The following is a 22665-nucleotide window of genomic DNA, read 5'->3' on the forward strand; positions in this document are numbered from 1 at the left end:
ACAGTCTACTCATAGTCAACTTGGAAGCGACATATTTCTAATCATAGCTAATTGAACAGAACTTACCAAGTGGCCTTTTACATTTATAAAAAAAAAAAGAGAGAAAAACACAGATCTTGAGTGAGCATGACCCATAATTAATAGATTTAGTGCTAGCTTTTGCCTTGAGCAGTCTAGTCTACATAAAATTCTCCCAACCAATGAATAAATGTAAATTGTGATAATATTCAATAAATTTCACAATGTTTTCCTTCCTACTTTTCCAAACACACATTAAGTTTTAGTTTTGATTACATATTAATGTCTTCCTTTTGCTTCCCCACACTCTTCATGAAGTGTGTCCCCCTCTCATTTCATAGTGCCTTCCTTTTTTTATTGTTTCCCTATCCACATATTTCTTATCTTCTAAGACTGAAGTCAGCAACTCTCAGCATGAATGTCACTGTTAGAGAGACTCTATTTTAGAAATGACCCTCTGGTGCCCAGAAACTGTCTCCACTATTTTTTTTTAAAGATTCTATTTATTTATTTGACAGAGAGATAGCAAGCAGGGGGACTGACAGGCAGAGGGAAAGGGGAAAGCAGCTCTCTGCAGAGCAGGGAGCCAGATACCGGGCTCTATCCGCGGACCCTGGGATCATGACCTGAGCCAAAGGTAGATGCTTAACCATCAGAGCCACCCAGGTGCCCCCATGTCACCACTACTGACTGTCCCCTTGGTCATTGCCAGTTGAACCAGAAATAGATATGTACCTAACTGGGCCATTTATATTTTTGTAGCAAATATATATCTATTATTAATAACACTGAAAACACTGGAAAGACTTCTAGTGATTATATACTTGGCATGTGTTCTATAGAATATTCTTTTAGTGAGATGTTACTATAACCAGGTAGGTTTCTTAACAATATGGTAATATGTATAGTGGGGGGTAGTGAGGTGTCAGTGCACAAGGTTAAATACCGAGAGAGCTACAACTGGTTCTGGTTCTACATTATGTAGATATTTAGTATTTTGTCTGGAATAATTACACATTATTTTTTGTACTTTGGTTTTATTTCTGTATAAAGAAGGGAGTATAATCCTAGAGTTTATGGATCACTGGTTCTACTTCTTGAATAGGGATTGTTAAGAAACACATACCTGGGGCACCTGGGTGGTTCAGTTGGTTAGGCATCTACGTTTGGCTCAGGTCATGATCCCAGAGCCCCAGGATCGAGCTCGAGGACCAAGCCCCTTCTGGGCTCCCTGCTCAGTGGGGAGTCTTCTTCTGCCCCTTCCCCTGCTCCATCTCTCTCTCTCCTGCTCCTGCTCACTCTCTCTCTCAAATAAATAAAATCCTAAAAAAAAAAAAGGGAACCTATACTTAACCAAATTTTATATTTATAAATAAAATCATACTGAGGTTTCAGTTTAATATAGTAACCTTAATAAGCACTATACATTTCATTTCTTTTTAAGCTCATCATTTTCACAAAAGGAAAGCTGTATTTTGAGGTTAGCATCCACTCCTCTTAGAGACTTTGAAAGCTTTCCAGAATATTATTGGCTAGTTCCCCAGGCAGGAGAGAAAACAAACAAACAAAAAAACAACACTTTATCACCTCCTTTGGTTAATAAGATCAAGCAGTTTCAAAATCAGTTCTCTAGTTCCCATCATAGAAACAATTCCTTTAATTAGGGTTTGCCATGTCACAGCTTCTGCTTGTTAGTCCATTATTTCCAACCAAAGTTTCAGAGAAGAGATTAATCCTTTAGGTCTATTAATGAGTTTCCAGAATGATCTGAGATGGAGATAATTCTCTGAGGTTAAATAACTGAAATAGTGATTGACCTTCATCTTCTTCTCATATTCAGGTATAATTAATTCCTCAGCTGCCTAAACCTAAGTTGCACTTTGGAGATTCATGTATTTCTGACCTTGGTCCTGATTTTATCTCTTTTTTGCATTAATTGACTGTGTTGCCCACTTAGGGAAAAGCATCACCCCAAGTGAGTTTGATTAGTATATGCTTACATTGCAAACTTTCTAGAAAATAGATTGGAATAAATTCAAGGTTATATGCATGAAGAAAAGTACCTTGGCTATCTATATAGTTTATCATACAGTATATTTTTCATTAACTTTTTAAATGAATATTTTAATCATTTGAAATTCTCTACTTTTTTTTTGTTTTATCTACAGTTAAAATAAGTTTTTGTTTCTTTTTCAGTAGCTTGATAATGACCTAGGTACTAAAAAGTAGACAAATTATAGAAGTGTGTTTTTACTAAAAGTAATTTTTCCATAATTTTATTAAAATATAGAAATATTTAAAAAGCTGGACATTAAAGAGGAACTGTTAAAAATGTGCTTAAATTGTTTGAATTTTTAAAATTCAAATTTATAATTCAATCATTGAACAGAAAATTCAGAAAATGACAAAAATAAAAATATCCAAGCTCATTTGAATGTTCTGCCACTATTAAATTTTTATATAAAAGTTTACCTTTTTATTTTTAGTCTAAAAATTTTATATTCTTCAATTATGTATCTTCATAGTCATAATTTTAATTTCTACATTATGTCCCAATAGATGGTGATATCATAATTGTTCCTCCATAATTTAACATTTATAATAGTGAAAATTTGAAAATAATATAACACTGAAATTACTATTTCGTATACTGATATTTTTCTATATATATATATATTTTTTAAAGATTTTATTTATTTATCTGACAGAGAGAGATCACAAGCAGGCAGAGAGGCAGGCAGAGAGAGGAGGAAGCAGGCTCCCTGCTGAGCAGAGAGCCCGATGCGGGGCTCGATCCCAGGACTCTGAGATCATGACCTGAGCCGAAGGCAGCGGCTTAACCCACTGAGCCACCCAGGCGCCCCTATTTTTCTATATTTTGAATGACCTTCTTAGAAGAGAGTCTCGAAGTTTTACCACAGGATTGGAAGATATAACACTTGTAATACATTGTCAAATTATTGTGGAAAACAAAGTCAGGAGAAAAATCATTTAATTTCCATAGGTATATAGCCCATTGACAAGTCCTTGACATTCCGTTAGGGACTCAACTGCCTAGATGCTAATAGTTGGCTAAAGGCAAAAAAGGCAATCTTAGCCCAAAGATTTGGGATCCTGTGAGTCTATTTTAACATATAAAAATTCCTTTGGAAACTTCCTTTATCTCTAACCCCCAAAATAGATTTCAGCAATCACCCCCAAGCATATGACCCATCGATATACATTGGAAGGGTCTCATGACTCAGATTTTATTAGACAGTAATAAATGACCTTTTCCCAACAATAGTTACTCCCCTCAAAGTCCTGGAAACCTTGCTTTCAAATGTCTTTGAGACTTATGCTAACGCAAACCCCCTCCCAACTTGGAAGTAGATAATGGTCCATTCCTCATGATCCAGTTCAACTCTTTCTGTCCATGGTGCCTGTCCTCATGCTTTAATAAAACCACCTTTTTGCACTAAAGACATCCCAAGAATTCTTCCTTGGCCACTAGCCTCGAACCCTAATGTTCTTTCCTACATCAAAATTGCTTAAGAAGAAAGCTACCAGGCATTATATTTTAAAGAAAAGGTCATTCCAGTTTTCAATGATACCATAATTCCTATTTCATCACACATAAGCTAATATTGACAATATTATTTTATTAATAGATAAAATAGGGAGTATATATTATATTGTAAATATATATAATATATAACATACATGTAACATATAGCATATGAAATATATATAATATGACATGTAATATGTAATTTATATAATTATATATTATAAATATATTCTATATTAAATACATGATACATATTATATATCTAATTATATAATTTGTAATTATGTATTTTTTATACCATATATAATTACATATTTTGGTAAGAGTTGATATTGAAGGGGAGTGAATATAACACCCACAAGTGCCTTTTTGGCATATTTGAGCTGGTTATTTTTAAGAAACAGCTGATGCACAGGGCCCCTGGGTGGCTCAGTGAGTTAAGCCTCCACCTTTGGCTAGGGTCATGAGATCAAGCCCCGCACTGGGCTCTCTGCTTGTCGGGGAGCCTGCTTCCCCCCTGCCCCTCTCTGCCTCCATCTCTAGTTACTTGTGATCTCTCTCTGTCAAATAAATAAATAAAATCTTAAAAAAAAAAAGAAACAGCTGATGCAGAAGCTCTGAAAGCTGAAGTTTCCCTTTTGTAATGTATTTACATTTATGAGGGAAATCTTCATTTGTAAAGGTGTTTTCCTGCCTCTAAGATAAAAGGGAGTTACAAATCTCTAGAAACTCTTACCAGTGAAAAAGACAGGGACTTAAATCTGCATGACAATCCTACCCACATTTCATGTGCTTTGCCATAACTAGACTCCCCATACACATCTTCTTTTGTCTTTAGCTAAAATGGTATTTAAGGTAGTGGTATGGACCAACTCAGGGAGTCACTCAGTTTTCCTGGGTATTTCCCATGTATAGGAGAATACATGTTACTATACTTCTGTTTATTTTTCTATTTATATGTCTTTTATTATAGGGAGTCTCAGCCAAGAATGTGGATAAAGAGAAAATTATTGTTCCTCACCTACAATTTGGTGACCCATGATGGAGCCTGCTAAGATACAGGAACCTGGAAAACTGGCAGAAGCTGGCAAAAGATAAGAATTATTACCAAAGTCAGCTCTTCAGGATCTGTCTGCACAGTGCCCTGATGAGAACACAAGGTAAAATCTTAAACTTGTCACTTCCTTTCCAGATGTAGACAAGCAGGAGAAAGTATTTGTGTGAGCTATTTAGTTCCTTGGGTATAGTGACATTGGTAAAGATTTGTTATGGTTACATTCTTTTCCGGGTTTTATTGAGAAATAATTGCCATACATTACTGTGTGTTTAAGATGCACAGTATAATTGTCTCACTTGCGTGTATTTTGAAACTGTCACCACAAAAAGTTTAGTTAACATCCAACATTCATATAGCTAAAATAAAAAGAAACAAAATTTCCTTATGATGAGTGCTCTTAGAAACTACTCTTACCAAGTTTTCTATGTATTATATAGCAGTAATAACTGTACTTAACATGTTGTATATTACATGACTAGTAATTATTTATAACGGGAACCTTATAACTTTTGACCACCTTCTTCTAATTCCTCCTTTCCTCACTTCCTGCCTCTGGTAACCAAAAATGTGATCTCTGTCTATGAGGTTATGGGGTTTGGTTTTGTTTTAAAATTCTGCATTTAAGTGCAATCATATTTTATGTGTCTTTCTCTAACTTATTTTACATAGCATAAACCTTCAGGGTCCATCCATGTTACCACAAATCGTATAATTTTCTTGTTTTTATTTTTTTTAATGGCTAAATAACATTTCACTGTATATGTATACAACTTCTTCATCCATCCATCAATAAACACTTAAGATGTTTCCAGGTGTTGGATATTGTATATAATGTTGGGATGAACATGGTGCAGACTATATAACCATGGGTTTATTTCTGGAGTTTGTATTCTGTTCTATTGATCTATATGTTTATTTTTGTGCCAGTATTATACTGTTTTGATGATTACAGATTTGTAGTCTATCTTAAAATCTGGGATTGTGATATTCCAGTTTTGTTCTTTTTCAAAAAGATACTTAGGGTCATTTGTGGTTCTATACAAATTTTAGGATTATTTGTTCTATTTCTGTGAAAAATGCTATTGGTATTTTAATAGGGATTGCATTACATTTGCAGATTGCTTTGGGTAGAATGGACATTTTAACACTTTTTTTTCTTCCAGTCCATGAGCATGAAATATCTTTTCATCCGTGTTTTATAGTTTTCAGAGTATAGGTCTTTCACCTCCTTCATTATGCTTATTCCTAGGTATTTTATTATTTTTGGTGCAATTGTAAATAGGATTACTTTCTGCTGCTCCATTATTAGTGCATAGAAATGCAATGGAATTCTGTGTATTGATTTAGTATCCTGTGACATCACTGAATTCATTTATCAGATTTTTAAAAAAGATTTACTTAGTTTCAGAGAGAGAGTTCACAGGTGAGCATGAGCAGAGGAAAGAGCAGAGAGAGAGGGAGAGAATCTTAAGGAGACTCCCTGCTGAGTGTGGAGCCTGATGCAGGGCTCAATCTCATGACCCTGAGATCAAGACCTGGGCCAAAACTAAGAGTTGGATGTTCAACTGATTGAGTCATCCTGACACCCCTTCAATTATCTGTTCCAGTAGATTTTTGGTGGAGTCTTTGGGGTTTTCCATATATGGTATTGTATCACCTATAAATAGTGACAATTTTACTTCCTCCTTACCAATCTGGATGCCATTTATTTATTTTTTTTTTCTGTCTGACTGCTGTGGCTAGCCCTGCCAGTACTATGTTGAATAAAAGTAGAGAAAGTGGACATCCTTGTCAAGAAACAAGAAAAATTTCAACCTAAATTACAACTAAGGAATCTGTAAAAAGAGCAAAGTCAAAAGCTAGTAAAAGGACAGAAATAAAAAGTTTTTTTTTTTTAAAAGACAAAATTGAACTTCAGCTAGACTCATCATGAAAAACAGAGGATTCAAATAAATCATTAATGAAGGAGAATGAATAACAATGAACACCTATTATATACCACCAAACTGAAAAACCTAGGGAAATGGATAAATTCCCAAAATCATACAATTTTCCAAAACTGAATAAGGAAGAAATAGAAAATTTGACATACCAATTACTAGTAATGAAACTGAATTGGTAATCAAAAAACTCCCAACACACAAAAGTCGCAAATCAGATGGCTTCAAGGGTAAATTATCCCATTTAGATTTTCCTCAAACTATTTCAAAAACTAAAAGATGAGGTAAAACTTCCAAAATCATTCAATAAGACCAGTAATACCAAAACAAAAACTAAAATAAAAACCTACGGGCCAAGATCAAAAGTCCTCGACAAAATATGTACAAACCAAATACAACAGTTCATTAAAAAAATTATTCACCATGATTAAGTGAGATTTATTCTAGGGATACAAATGTGGTTCAATATTTGCAAATCAATTATTGTGATACATTATATTAACAAGGGGAAGGATAAAAACCATATGGTCATCTCAATAGGTACAAAGTAAAAGCATTTAAGAAATACAACATCTGTTCACAATAAAAACTCTCAACAAAGTGGGTTTAAAGAAAAAAACACCTTCATATAATAAAGACCTTATATGAAAAATCCACAGTGAACATCATAATCAATGGTGAAAAACTAAAAGCTTTACCTCTAAGGTCAGAAAAAAGACAAAGAGCTCATGCTCATAACTTTTATTTAAACATAGTACTGGAAGTCCTAGCTATAATAATCAAACAAGAAATAAAAAGCATCCAAATCAATAAGGAAGAAGTAAAACTGTCACTATTAACAGATGATATGATACTGAGTATACATACAAAAAACCCTAACAACTCTACCAGAAGACTATTAGAACTGATGAATGAGTTGAAGTTTCAAGATACAATATTAATAGAAATTTATTGTTTCTATACACTATATACAATAATGAAGTAGCAGAAAGAGAAAATGAACCCACTTATAATTGTACCAAAAGAAATAAAATTGCTGGGGAATAAATTTAACCATAGAGGTGACTTATACTTTGAAAACTTTAAGACACTGATGAAAAACTGAAGACACAAACAAGTGGAAAGGTATACTATGTTTGTGGATTGGAAGATTATTGTTAAAATGTCCATATCACTCAAAGCAATCTACAGATTCAATGCACTCTCTATCAAAATACCAACACCATTTTTCATAGAAGTAGAAAGAATTTGTATAGAACCACCAAAAAACCTTGAATAGCCAAGACCATCTTGGGATGGAAGAACAAAGCTGAAGGTACTACAATCCCAGATTTCAAGATACACTATGAAGCTAAACTAATCAAAACTGTATGGTACTGGCACAATAATAGACGTATAGATCAATGGAACAGAATAGAGAACATTGAACAAACCCATGCCTATATGGTCAATCTATGACAAAGGGGGCAAGTATAAAAAATGGGGGAGAGACAGCCTTTTCAATAAATGGTAGTAGGAAAACTGAACAACTACACACAAAAGAATGAAACAGAACCAATTTCTTAAAAACACAAGAGTAAATTCAAAATGGACTAAATACCTAAACATGAGACCTTAAACCATGAAATCCTTAAAAGAAAACAGGTACTAATCCTTTAGACTTATAAATATGTCTTCAGATAAGGGAAACAGAATAAAAAATAACCTACTGGGACTACACCAAAATAAAACACATTGTACAGCAAAGGAAATCATCAACAAAACGAAAAGGCAAACTGTGGAATGGAAGAAAATATTTGCCAATGATATATCTGATAAGAGATTAATATCCAAAACAAAAAATATCCAAAACAAAAAGAATACAGGGCTGCCTGGGTGGCTCAGTGGGTTAAGCCTCTGCCTTCAGCTCAGGTCATGATCTCAGGGTCCTGGGATCGATTCCCGCATCGGGCTCTCTGCTGGGCAGGGAGCCTGCTTCCTCCTCCCCCCCCCTCTCTTTCTCTCTCTGCTTGTCTCTCTGCCTACTTGTGGTCTCTCTCTGTGAAATAAATAAAAATCATAAAAAAAAAAGAATACAACACCAAAAAAATTGCTTAAAAAATGAGATTTGAAAAGACTTTTTTTTTTAAAGAAGATATACAGATACGTAAAAGACACTCAATATCATTAATCATCAGGAAATGCAATTCAAAACCATAATGAGGTTATCAAATCACACAAGTGAGAATGGGTAGTATCAGAAAGACAAATAAGTTTTGGTGAGGATGTAAATAAACAGGATCCCTTGTGCTCTAGTGGTGGCAATGTGAATTGGTGCAACCACTGTGAAAACAGTATGGAGTTTCCTCCAAAAGTTAAAAGGACAAATGCCTTATGATCCAATAATTTTACTACTGGGTGCTTACCCAAAGAAAACAAAAACACTAATTCAATAAGATATATGCACTCTTTGTTTATTGCAGCATTATTTACAACAGCCAAGAGATGGAAGCCACCCAAGTGTCCCTTTATAGATAAATGGATAAAGGTGTGGTATACACACACTCGTGCATGCTCTCATACATACACACACACTAGAATATTATTCAGTCATAGAAGAATGAGATCTTGCCATTGATCATTGATCCATTGATCACAGCATGGATCGATCTAGCAGGTAATATGCTAAATGAAATAAGTGAGAGAAACATGAATACCATGATTTCACTTATATGTGGAATCTAAAAAACAAAACAAACCAGGAAGTTCTTAAGTAAACAGAACAAACTGGTGGTTGCCAGAGGAAAGGGGGATGAGTGAAAGATAAATACACCATGAAGATAAAAAGTACAGCATAGGGAATGTAATAAATAATACTCTATGTATGGTAACAAATGGTAGCTATGCTTATGATGAACATAACATATAGACTCATTGAACCAATATGCTGTACCCCCGAAATTAATGCAACATTGTATGTTAACCATACTTTTAAAAAAAGGTTCAATGAGATTTCTTACGAAAAGTTCCAGCAAAGCAGATTTAAAAGAGCTAATACAGTCAAATAGCTATTCTTGTTTCACTTACGTAAATTATTCAGACCAAATTTATTCAAACTAGACTTAATTTGCAAACAAATTAGTTTTACTGTGATTATTTTTAGTAGAAATCTGGTGACTGTAGAAAGAAAAATTATGTTGCACCTTTGTAAGTAATTATATTCTAGTGCTATTGTTTTTGAGGTTTTATTTTCCACTTATGGACTGGATCCTAAAATCTTGTAGTTCCTTCAAAATCTAACAATGAATTTCCAAACTGAAGTTTACAATTTTCTCCCACCTTTTTGATTTGTCTAGTTTCTGTTCTTACTCATTTTTTTCATTATGTTCTGCACACTGAAGGGGAACAGCTTGATGTAAACATCAGAGAAAAAAACCACAATAGTCCTTATATACACAATCTAATGCATGTTGCTATGTGGGCCACTCTCAGATTTACCTGCACACATGATGATATCATCTGAGACATGCAAACAGCAAAAGAGGCTTTGAGCCAGGCACCTGGAGGACTCAGGGTTTATAGTCTTCTATACCAATGTACCTGGTTTTCTTTTGTTTCTATTGCAATGCCTCATACTAAATGCAAGACTGCTCACATCATAAAGGCCTAACTCTGACAGCTCACATGCAAGGACACTGCTCTTTAACTGGACTGGCCTCAGGACCAAGAGACTGGTTCAGTGAGGTAGGAAGAAGTCTATCAACTCAGTGTGTGGATTGTGAACCTTCTTACTTAAAGTTTAACAGGCGGGACTGATGGGCCAAATATATCACCCTAAAATGTGCCTCTGTGTAATGTGTAATAAGGATCATTTTGAGCTGATATAGCAGACAAAGGAAATGCTCTGAAAACCACCTAGAAACCACCTTTTGTAAGAGATATTTAGATTTCTAAGGGAAATTTCCATTTCTCAGGGCGTTTCTCTGTATCAAGAAATCTCTAGAAATCCTTACCAATGAAGAAGGGGGATTTACATCTTCATAACAACCGTATTCTTATTTATTGTGTTTTACGGGATAACCTCCCAAATATCTCCCCCCACCCTAATATCTTTTTGCTTTAGCTATGATGGGACTGGGCATTTTGGGGAGTAACTCAGTTTTCTTGGGTATCTCCCAGGTATACAGGAGGGGTGCATGTTATTAAAATTCTGTTTTTCTCCTTTTAATTGTTTTTGTTTGTTTTTATTACAGGGAAGTCTCAGGAAAGAACTCAGTAGGGTAAAGGGAAAATTATTTTTCCTTTCCCACACTATTACAATCTTGAGCCTGAAAGCTAGAAACTCAGAATTCCTCTTTCTTTGAGGACCTCAGGCTTTGCTCTTAGGTCTGATTGGATGCAGTCTGTTGAAAGTGAGTAAAACAGATTATCCTCCATAAAGTCTACTGATTTTTAATCACATGTAAAAAATACCTTCAGAGCAAAATCTAGTCTGATATGTGATCCAACAAGAAGGCACCCATCCTAGCCAAGATGATATATAAAATGAACCATCACCCACTATAACAGATTTTGATTTTAAGTAAAAGAAAGTTTCAGCATTTTGAAATATCAATAAGTATTTTCCAACTAGTCAGATAGAAGTCTCTTCACAAATTTTAACAGCCAGTATATTAATTTTTCTACATATTAGGTATTTTTTTTTCTAAAGACGTTACCCATTTATATGACAGACAGAGAGATCACAAGTAGGAGAGAGGCAGGCAGAGAGAGAGGGAAGGAAGCAGGCTCCCTGCTAAGCAGAGAGCCCGATGCGGGACTCGATGGATCCCAGGACTCTAAGACCACGACCTGAGCTGAAGGCAAAGGCTTTAACCCACTGAGCCACCCAGGCGCCCCATATTAGGTATTTTTTAAATAGTATTTTGCTTATTGGGGTACCTGGGTGGCTCAGTGGGTTAAGCCTCTGCCTTTGGCTCAGGTGACGACCTCAGGGTCTTGGGATCGAGCCCCACTTTGGGTCTCTGCTCAGCAAAGAGCCTGCTTCCCCCTCTCCCTCTGCCTTCCTCTCTGCCTACTTGTAATCTGTCAATTAAATATACATATATGTATGTGTGTGTATATACACACACACACACACACAAATAAGTTAAAAAATTATATATACTTTTTAAACTTATTTGTCAGAGAAGCAGGATCGGGAAAGCAGCAGGCAGAGGGAGAAGCAGGCTCCTCACTGAGCAAGGAGCCTGATGGGAAACTCGATTCCTGGTCTCTGGGATCGTGACGTGAGCTGAAGGCAGATGCTAAACTGACTGAGCCACCCAGGCATCCCTAGATTAGGTAATTTGAAGCTATCTATTTCCAGCCATTTTTCTGTCTAGTTCTCTGCCTGCATTAAGAACCAATACACATTAAGGGAAATCTATGGCTAGATGACTTAAGAATATATTGTAGTTAATCCTCCTAAAAATACACTGAAGAAAACATTACTATTTTACCAAGGAGGGAAGCAAGTTTAGAATGCTGTATTAGTTTGCCTCTGATAAAACAGCTAGTAAATAAATGAGCATCCATATAAATCCAAGCCTGTAGAATTCCAAACCCCTTAAACTTTCTACTAGTTTCTTATTTCATGCTCTTTCAGAATGATCTTTGTCATCCCTATTTCATTCTGCAGAAGTGTGGTTGCTGTTTATTATATGAATTCTTTATAAATTTATTTCCCATAAGACTAAGATCTCTATTATAAATGTTTATGGCAATAAGCACCAAACCTAAACTGAACACATACAAAAAGGGGAATAAAAGAAAAATCCCTATAAACTTAATTTCAGTGAAAAAAAAAATATGCTAAAAATGGCAGCTGAGAAATCAGTGAATTATTCAAAATAATAGATGAAGAGATAAAGCACAGTAGTGGCAAAAGGACCAAGCAACAATAGATCTTAGAAAGTTCCAGGGAGGACAAAGTTTTCCTTTTAGTGAGAGATTGCTTTGAAATATAAATGTCATTTTTTCATTTATCAACATGGACTCAAGGAATCACAAAGAAAAGCCATATTGGTGGGAGGCAGTCTAAATCTTTGGCAGCAAACTAGAAAAAAGATTTTCAGTTATGTTGTTTCTGACACCCTCCCTGCCATCTCCTCATACTCTAGGAGACTCCAATAAATAACTAATAATTAAAAGGGGTTTGACACAGAGATGCTGTTTTAAAATGCGCAAAGACCATCACACTAACATCAGTGAAGAGTACTAACCAAAAAGACATTACTATTGATCAATTTAAAAGCACAACCAATACCATAGAAAACTCTAAAGTTTAAAAAAATCTAATTATTGCAATAATTCTTAGTAAAAAGGGTACTACCATAGTACCACACAAAATACCTCAAAAATGCAAAAAAAAAAACCAACCAGAAGTAATGCCTACCAGTAAAACAACAATATAGTCCATTTTTTAAGAAGCCACTGTTTGAAAAAGGTAAATATCTGTAATTCACACCATAGCAAAGTAACCAATCTCCTTAATAAATGGTTTCTGAAAATCTAGAAGAATAAAATTATGAATAATTGAAATTGGCTAAGGATCTTATCAGACATTTGATAGAAAAGGAAATAAAAAGTACTGCTAAACATGTGAAAAGATGTTCAAATCCTAAAACTCATTAATTATAAGAAAAATGCAAATTAAAACCTCACTGAATTTGGTAGACCACATTGGCCTTCTCAGTGAATCATGCCTCCATGTAGTAATGCTCTGTGAATATTCACTGCCATCTCTTTACCTCTTTCGTGCACCCCAAATCCAGGACTGCTTCCTGTCCCTGCAGACACCTGTAACTCTTTTGGGAATGCTGTCCTTGGACCACTGGAATGATTTTCCCTCAAACTAGGAAAGCCACAAGTGCCTGTAAATGTAAATTCCTTCATTTAATCAAAAGCAATGACCAATGAGTACAGAAGTATAAATACTCCAGCTCCATTGTGACTTGATTAGAACATTAAAGATGTGATGTCCACTGCTGTGTCCTCTCCTGGGGCAACAGAGGTAATATTACCCTCCATTAACATTGCTTGCCATCTTTAATATCCTGTCCCACTTTGCTAGTCTTTTACTGGTTTTCCTTGATAACACTATTGAATCATTTTTACTTGAACACTTGCTTCAGGTTTCATTTCTCAGGAATCCAGCTGAAGATATCATCCAAACTTTTTTTGTTTCATTAGGATTCAATGGATCCTCCATTAAGTTGAAAAAGATGGAGATGAGAAGACATCCCATTGAGGTCAGGACAAAAGGGAGAAAATTTTTCAAGTATAATAACATATTTCTCTCTTTTTTTTTAAAGATTTTATTTACTTACTTGACAGAGATCACAAGTAGGCAGAGAGGCAGGCAGAGAGAGAGAGAGGAGGAAGCAGGCTCCCTGCTGAGCAGAGAGCCCAGTGTGGGGCTTGATCCCAGGACCCTGGGATCATGACCTGAGCTGAAGGCAGAGGCCTTAACCCACTGAGCCACCCAGGCATCCCTCTCTCTCTATCTTTTTAAACCACTCTTATCTGGGTTTTTGATTTGGCTGCTTAGGTAGTATCCTAAGGAATAGTAAGAATAGATTAACATCCAGTCATGAGTTTAAACTTCTAGGACACAGATATCATCTGATGCACTTTGTCTTTAAAGAAGAAAACACTAGTTGTAAATGGTCTTCTAGTGCTCTAGGCTTCCTATTAGCCTCTTTGAAACTAAGAAGACAAAAAAAGACTTGCATCAATTCTTCGACAAGGCTATTAAATATAGACTTCTTTTTTATAATAGTAAACTATCATTAAGTTTAATAACAATATTTAATGTTTCTAAGCTCTCCCTTTATATTTTCATTTTCAATACTTATGACCTCCTATAATGGATATACTATTATTATTCTTATTTACAGATGAAAAAATTAAAGTAGAAAGGTAACAGTGAGACTTAGAGGCCAAGTAACCTGAATCAATATTCTGAACTTGTATATCCTGCTATATACAGTATATTTTAAGGACTTGCATAAAAAGCCACATTTTTAGGAAATGGATTAATGTACCCAAAACCAAATAATATATTCTAAAGAGAATTATTAAGAGACATCTCAAAACCCAGGTCTGGGGCCCCAATGATAGGAATATCTACATTTGTTTGGAAAACATTTACAGGTGAACTAAAGAGGACAATTTTGGTTACATTGAATTTAAGGGTTACCTTACTTGGCTTCTGTTCTGAAAAGGTGGTAAATAGAATCAGAATCTATGTAGAAAATACAAAAGACTCCACCAAAAAAAAAATGCTAAAACTGACACATGAATTCAGCAACATTGCAGGATATAAAATCAATGCACAGAAGCCTTTGCATTTTTATACATGAACAGTGAAGCAACAGAAAGAAATCAAGGAATTGATTCTAATTATACACAAACCATTAGATACCAAGGAATAAACCTAACTAAAGAGGTAAAGGATCTGTACTCTGAAAACTATAGAACATTTATGAAAGAAACTGAGGAAGACACAAAGAAATGGAAAAACATTCCATGCTCAGGCATCAGAAGAACAAATATTGTTGAAATGTCTATACTACCCAAAGTAATCTATTCACTTATTGCAATCCCTATCAAAATTTCACGGAGCTGGAATAAACAATTCTGACAATTGTACGGAATCAGAAAGACCCCAAGTAGCCAAAGGAATGTTGGAAAAGAAAACCAAAGCTGGAGGCATCACAATTCCGGACTTCAAGCTGTATTACCAAGCTGTAGTCATGAAGACAATATAATGCTGGCTCAAAACAGACACATAGATCAATGGAACAGAAGAGAGAACCCACAAATGCACCCTCAACTCTGTGGTCAACTAATCTTTGACAAAGCAGGAAATAATGTCCAATGGAAAAAAGTCTCTTCAACAAATGGTGTTGGGAAAATTGGGCAGTCACATACAGAAGGATGCAACTGGATGGCTTTCTTACACCATACACAAAAATAAATTCAAAATGGATTAAAGACCTAAATGTGAGAGAGAAACCCCTCAAAATCCTAGAGGAGAACACAGGCAGCAACCTCTCTGACCTTGGCTGCAGCAACTTCTTGCTAGACACGTCTCCAGACACAAGAGAAACAAAAGCAAAAATGAACTGCTGGGACTTCATTAGGACAAAAAGCTTTTGCACAGCAAAGGAAACAATTAACAAAACTAAAGGCAACTAAAAGAATGGGAGAAGATATTTGCAAATTACATAGCTGATAAAGGATTAGTATCCAAAATCTATAAAGAACTTATCAAACTCAACACCTCAAAACCAGAAAATCCAGTCAAGAAACGGGCAGAAAACATGAACAGACATTTCACCAAGGAAGACATACAAATGGCTAACAGACACATGAAAAAATGCCCAGCATCACTTTTTATCAGGGAAATACAAATCAAGACCACAATGAGATACCACATCACACCTGTTAGAATGGCTAAAATTAACAACTCAGGAAACAACAGATGTTAGGGGAGGCAGAGAACGGGGGAACCCTCTTACACATAGACTAAAACTGGTGTAGCCTCTCTGGAAATGGTATGGTGTTTCCTCAAAAAGTTAAAAATAGAACCACTCTGTGACCCAGCAATTGCACTACTAGGTATTTATTCAAAGGATACAAAAATAGTGATTCAAAGGGGCACATGCATTCCAATATTTATAGCAGCAATGTCCACAATAACCAAAATATGGAAAGAACCCAAATGTCCATGGACTGATGAATATAGAAGTGGTATATACGTGCATATATATATATATATATATATATATATGCACAATGGACTATTTCTCAGCTGTCAAAAATTGAAATCTTACCATTTGCAATGACATGTATGGAACTGAGTGTATTATAAGCAAAATAAGTCAGAGAGAGAAAAGTGCCATATGGTTTCACTCATGTGGAATTTAAGAAGCAGATGAATATAGGTGAAGGGCAGGGAAAAAAAGATAAAAACATAGAGGCAAACCAAAAGAGACCCTTAACTATAGGGAACAATCTGAGGGTTACTGGAGGGGAGGTGGACAGGGGGTAAGATAACTGAGTGATGGAGATTAAGGAGGGCACTTGTTTTGATGAGCAGTGGGTATTATGCAACCGATGAATCACTAAATTCTATTCCTGAGACACTATATGTCAAGAAACTTGAATTTAAATTTTAAAAAAATGAAAAGAAAAAAAAAACTTGTGCCATCAGCAAAAACAGGAACATCAACAAAAATAGAACATCAACAAAAATAAAACCCCAAGTCCCCCCACAGAATCAGATCATGATAAAAAAAAAATTCGTGTTCAGTTTTGTTATACCATTCCTCAGAAAGCAAATTGTCCCTGTATTGTGATTTTTGTTGGGTCCGTTATCAAAGGAATGAGACTGAGACAAAGTTACGCAAAGCCTTATTCTATGCCAAGCATTAGAAGTTAGACTGACCGGCTAGGGAAATGAGGCTGAGACAAAGTGAAAGTTATGTAAAGCTTTATTCTATGCCAAGCATTAGAAGTCAGACTGACTGGCCAGGGCTGCCTCTGAAGAGAGTGGCGCCCCTTGGTCTTACAGGCTAATTTTTATAGGGCACAATTGCAGACATCTACATATGTGGCTTTGGCTGATTGGATGTCTCCTACCTGTGTGTTTTAGTAACGGTTACCTGGAACCGATACTAGTAACTGTTGAGGCGTTTATTAAACAACAAAATGGCCTTGTTTTAGGTATGTGTTTTAGTAATAGTTACCTGGAACTGATATAAACAAAATGGCCTTGTTTTAGGTGTGTGTTTTAGTAATAGTTACCTGGAACCGATATCAATAACTGTAGAGGCATTTATTAAACAACAACATGTCTACCTAGGCAACATGGAGTCACTATGGCTAAGTAGGTCCAGGCAGGCCCTAGGGGGTTAACATGTTTTAACATGAAATTGACCCCAACAATTTTCTCTTAAAAATTTAGATCTTTAGTCTCCTGGAAGGAATGACTTCCTGTCTGTGGCACTGCTGACCATCTCTAATACAGAAGCGCTGGTTTAACTTACTCAGGAGAAAGAAGGGGGAAAAAAAGTATAAAATTGAGTAGGGCAGCAAGTTTTAAAGGCTAGTAATGACCCAGTTTAGAATCAATGAGAACACTGGGAAAGGAGACAAGGAATCATGAATGAAGGTAAGTAAAGTACATGAAATTTGATTTTTAGCCTGGGAGAGGAAATATGAGTATTTTTCCAAAAAGGTTTTAAAGAGTAGTTGAAAAAAAGTTCCAAGCAAATCTGAGGATAGGAGTATACATTTAAAAGCAAATGTCTTTCAATGCATAAACTCACTGAAATATCCAATGGACATTAATTATCTAGGAGCCACTCTGATGATATCCTGTTGTTAATTCATTTGTCAGACAGCAAAAGTTAGCAAGCCCCAGAAGGAAGCCATCAAATGTGTAACAGACAGGGAGTCTTGGCAGGCAGGCAGGGAGACTTTGGCCAAGCCAATACTAAACCATGGAAATGTAAAACTTAAGACTGTCCTGAGTCAGTCCCGGAACTCAGGACCTGGCAGATCGAGGCCCCAAGGACAAAAATATATATTCACTTACATATGTATGAATATGACTCTTCAAAACAGACCTAATTAAGTGCAGGTTTGTATGCTTGACAATTTTGCACTTCCTCACAAAATAGGAAGTGCTCTCTCTGGTTCCTGCTTACAATATATATTATAAAAAATTCTACAAATATACTTATTTTTCCATCATATGCAACACATTATTTTACCTCTGGATTCTTACCTAAACAAAATGCACCTGTAAAAGATGATATAATTTCCCTAGGTGCTTGGGAATTGGGAAAGTGGATAAGGAATTACAAATTTCAAGGGATAAGATTTAAGACAATTCAGGGTCAGTCTTAGTTATAGACTATAGGAGTTTGACTTCCCTTTTTCTGGCCTTTAAAGAAATACAGATACATGTGAAATAGCAGTTACACAAAATCCCATTTCATAGAAGGCACGGAAAGCTGTGATTTGAATATCTTTGGTTTAGATAATACAAAATGATTTTTGAGGTAGATATCTTGAATATACCTTGTCCAACAGATCACAACTGTTCAGATTAAAACTTCAAGAGATGGGGGTTGTTCTCATGTTGTTTCTGCAGGTAATTAAGCTGTGTGACCTAGGATGTGAACTATGTACTCGGGATATCCCTCTTCATCCTAAAATGAGTGAGAATTACTACAAAGTTTTTAAATTCACTCTATAATGTAATTCCTCATTGTCCCAAAGGAGGAGTACTGTGGAAGAGGATCTCCTAATCATCAAAGGAAAAATTAAGATATTGAATGTCTATTAATTTCCATATGCACTCTTAAAGCACTGTAATTATCATTGCCATAATTTTTTAAAAGATTTTATTTATTTATTTGACAGAGACCACAAGCAGGCAGAGAGGCAGGCAGAGAGACAGGAGGAAGCAGGCTCCCCACCGAGCAGAGAGCCCGATGCGGGACTCGATCCCAGGACTCCGAGATCATGACCTGAGCCGAAGGCAGCGGCTTAACCCACTGAGCCACCCAGGCGCCCCATCATTGCCATAATTTTTTAACTGAGTTTTATTCTTCTGCAAGACACATTTAATCTCCATTCTTCAAATAATTCTTTTTCATAGCAAACTTCATTTTGTCTTTATTCAACAACCTTCAAAAAGAAGTGTCTTAACCTTTGGTGAATTTTTGAACAAGTGTTCTGAAAGGCCTTAGACCAATGTTGTCTCATAGAATTTGCTGAGATGGTGGAAATACTCAAATTCTATGCTGTCCAATAGAGTAGCCATTAGTCATATGTGGCTCTTGAGCACTTGAAAGTTGGCTATTGCAAATAAACTAAATCTTAATTTCAATTTAAATGTAAAGAACATGTTGCATGGTAGCCACCATGTGGCTACCTGATTGGATGCTGCAGCCCAATAGATCAGAAAACCTACCAGTACATACCAGGCAAAATGTGAGTGACTGTTTATCTCCCAGTTAGCTTGAAACAATCTGTCCAAAGTTTCAACATAGATATTAGGACAGGGGATGTATTCAAATCAGAAAGGTTTGTGGGGATTAGAAGTCCAGTTTTTGTACCTAACCCAATCAGAGTGTTTGGCAGAAACTGACTATAGTAATCAAAGAGGGGAATTTATGTAGAAGCTAGGGAATCTTGTAGAATCGAAGGAAAAATTGAGTAACCAGGCCTCAGAAAGGACAGCAACCAGTGATGGTCCAGGGAAATGGGCAGTAAGAGTAAATGGAAGTCTTTTCTGGAATGTTCTATTGGAATGAGATCCCTCCAACTATGTTCCTTCCTGGAAATTTCTGCCCTAAATTCAATCTCCAGGTGTAGGTAATCAGGCTGATTTGGATCACATAGCACTCCTTATTCAGGGAAAGTCCTAAAGAAAATATCTGGGGGCTGCCACCAGAAGAAAAGGACAACCAATGATAGATGTCAGTTTTTATGAACTGGCAAAATGCTATGTTCTGTAAGTTACAGATTTGCCCCACTATAAGAACATCTCTACTATCTTGGCCTTTAAGCTTACATATTTTCATTCTAAATCTGTAAAAATATATATTGAGCATTTATCACAGTAGGTGCTTTGCTATATACTCATTAAAGTCTTAAATTTTTAGAAGTATATTTTTTATTCTGCAGAGAAAACTGCATATAAAGCTTGAATTTGTGGCTGGAATTTTTAACTAGATAGCCCTTGTCTAGAGGGTTCAATGACTTGTTCAAGTGCTCAGAGACAGTAGGCAAGGTAAGAATCAAGCCTGATTTCTTATGATCTCCCCCAGCTCTATGACCAACATTGTAGCTGTGTCTTAGCCAGAATAATTATTCCTTTTTTTTTAAGATTTTATTTATTTATTTGACAGAGATCACAAGTAGGCAGAGAGGCAGGCAGAGAGACAGGAGGAAGCAGGCTCCCTGCGGAGCAGAGTCCGATGTGGGGCTCGATCCCAGGACCCCGGGATCATGACCTGAGCTGAAGGCAGAGGCTTTAACCCACTGAGCCACCCAGGCACCCCTATTCCTTTTTTTTAAATAGTATTCCCTGCAATGGCTTTCTGTCCCTTTAAAAAGTATTATACCTCAGTTATATAAATTTGCTTACCTGTCAATTATTATAATTAAGAAACCACGGTCCAATAAAAAGCACTGGGCAAAGAGATATTATGGCAATCCATGTTTTTTTCAAATGCAGATAAGCATCAAAGGACATGTGACCCTGAAATATCTATAGACAAATTTTAAATATTGTTCCCTAGAACATATTACATCATTTACTCCCTACACCTTGACAACTGCTAGTTACGGCTAGTCAATTTAAAAATAAACCTTCTTCTCTCCCCCCCCCCCCGCCCATTTCTCTGCATTACGACTTGAGAATCTTTAAAGGTAATTCTTTTTTTTTTTTTTTTTGTATTTCAGAGTGGATGGATTCCTACTTCATCCTGTGATCAGCCCTTCTGGTGGCATCTCACAAAGCAGCAGGTAGATCAATCTAAGAGCTAACCACTCAGCTTCAGTGAAAGGGACAGCATCATGGAAGTGATTAGGGAGGATTTAGTGACTCCTCCCATCCTGAAAACTGAAGAACCCATCCTATGGAGTCATAAAAGTTAACTGATATTTTTGATATTTAGACTAACAATTACAGAGATGATGAGTGGTACTGGGCATGTCATTTTAGCATGTTTTACCTGGCATGCCTCAATTTAATTCCACTTTCAATAAAGTGAGGGAATTAACTTATATACACATTAGCTTCTTGTCTAAATAGTTAAATGTGTATCAAAGCCAGTATATGTCACAGAGAATAATTTAAAAAATGTGATATGTGATATATCTTTTAGGAAATATTTAACCTTATATACTTATATTGTCAAGAAGATATGAAATTCCTCTGAAACTTACTGGTGCAAAGACAAATTATCCAGACATAAATATCTAGCATTACTATCTGCCCAGAATCATCACAGCAAGTCAATTACATACTTAGGTCTCAAAAAAAGAGAGGTCCTGGGTTAGAGAACATTTATCAATAGTCTCCATTTCACCTGAATACAATCAGCCAGCTCTTGTAGGTTATTAGGTGATCACTCTAATATATTTCTTAAACTAATCTTAAGAGAGAAAAAGAATCCAAATCAATTCTTATTATCATAAATTTAAAAATGGCATACCAGATCTTGAAAAAGAGCAGAGCTTTTCTTAAAACTGAGTTGTCTTAGAGCTTCTGTTTCTTATCTATAAAGGACTAATCATACACACTCCCAAAATAGGTATGAGAAGTAGATACAATAATACATAGAATTTTTTTTAAAGATTTTATTTATTTATTTGACAGATAGAGATCACAAGTAGGCAGAGAGAGAGAGGAGGAGGCAGGTTCCCTGCTGAGCAGAGAGCCCGATGTGGGGCTCGATCCCAGGACACTGGGACCATGACCTGAGCTGAAGGCAGAGGCTTTAACCCACTGAGCCACCCAGGCGCCCCAATACACAGAATTTTTAAAAATACATGAAATGATGCAGTAGCACTTTTTTTAAAAATGGCATTTTTAAAAAAATGTATCCAACTCTCAATCCAAACTTTTAACTCCTCCCATCTGTCTGCTGTTGTCAAGAGCAAATTGAAGGTCCAAGGGAAAGAAGACCAACTGATACAATATTAACACATAAAAAAGTATTTTAAAGTAGGTTTAATCATTTGAAGACATTTTTTCAGAAAATGTTTTAGCAATATATTTTTGAAGCTTTAATTGAATAATGTTCACTAAGAATTTATTATGTTCCAGGCACAGTTCATGTTACTTTCGTACGATGTTTCCAACAACTCTGTGGAACAGGTTTTTTTTTTTAGCTAATTTTATTTATTTTTTTAATCATTTTTTTTAAAATTTTCAGCATAACGGTATTCATTGTTTTTTGTACCACACCCAGTGCTCCATGCAGTCGGTGCCCTCTCTAATACCCACCACCTGGTTCCCCCAGCCTCCCACACCCCCACCTCTTCAAACC

General features: G+C 35.8%; 1 long non-coding RNA gene across 1 annotated transcript in view; it reads left to right on the plus strand.

Moving 5' to 3' along the window:
* LOC125104944 (uncharacterized) overlaps positions 1–21963 on the plus strand; it is a 76946-nt gene extending 54983 nt beyond the window's left edge. Inside the window, exons 2-4 of the long non-coding RNA XR_007128768.1 lie at positions 4542–4728; positions 10798–10956; positions 21074–21963. This is a non-coding gene — a long non-coding RNA (uncharacterized LOC125104944). The remainder of the gene's footprint in view (positions 1–4541; positions 4729–10797; positions 10957–21073) is intronic.
* The last annotated feature ends 702 nt before the right edge of the window (positions 21964–22665 follow it).

This window comes from Lutra lutra, chromosome 1 (assembly GCF_902655055.1).
Source record: "Lutra lutra chromosome 1, mLutLut1.2, whole genome shotgun sequence".
Classification (NCBI taxonomy): domain Eukaryota; kingdom Metazoa; phylum Chordata; class Mammalia; order Carnivora; family Mustelidae; genus Lutra; species Lutra lutra.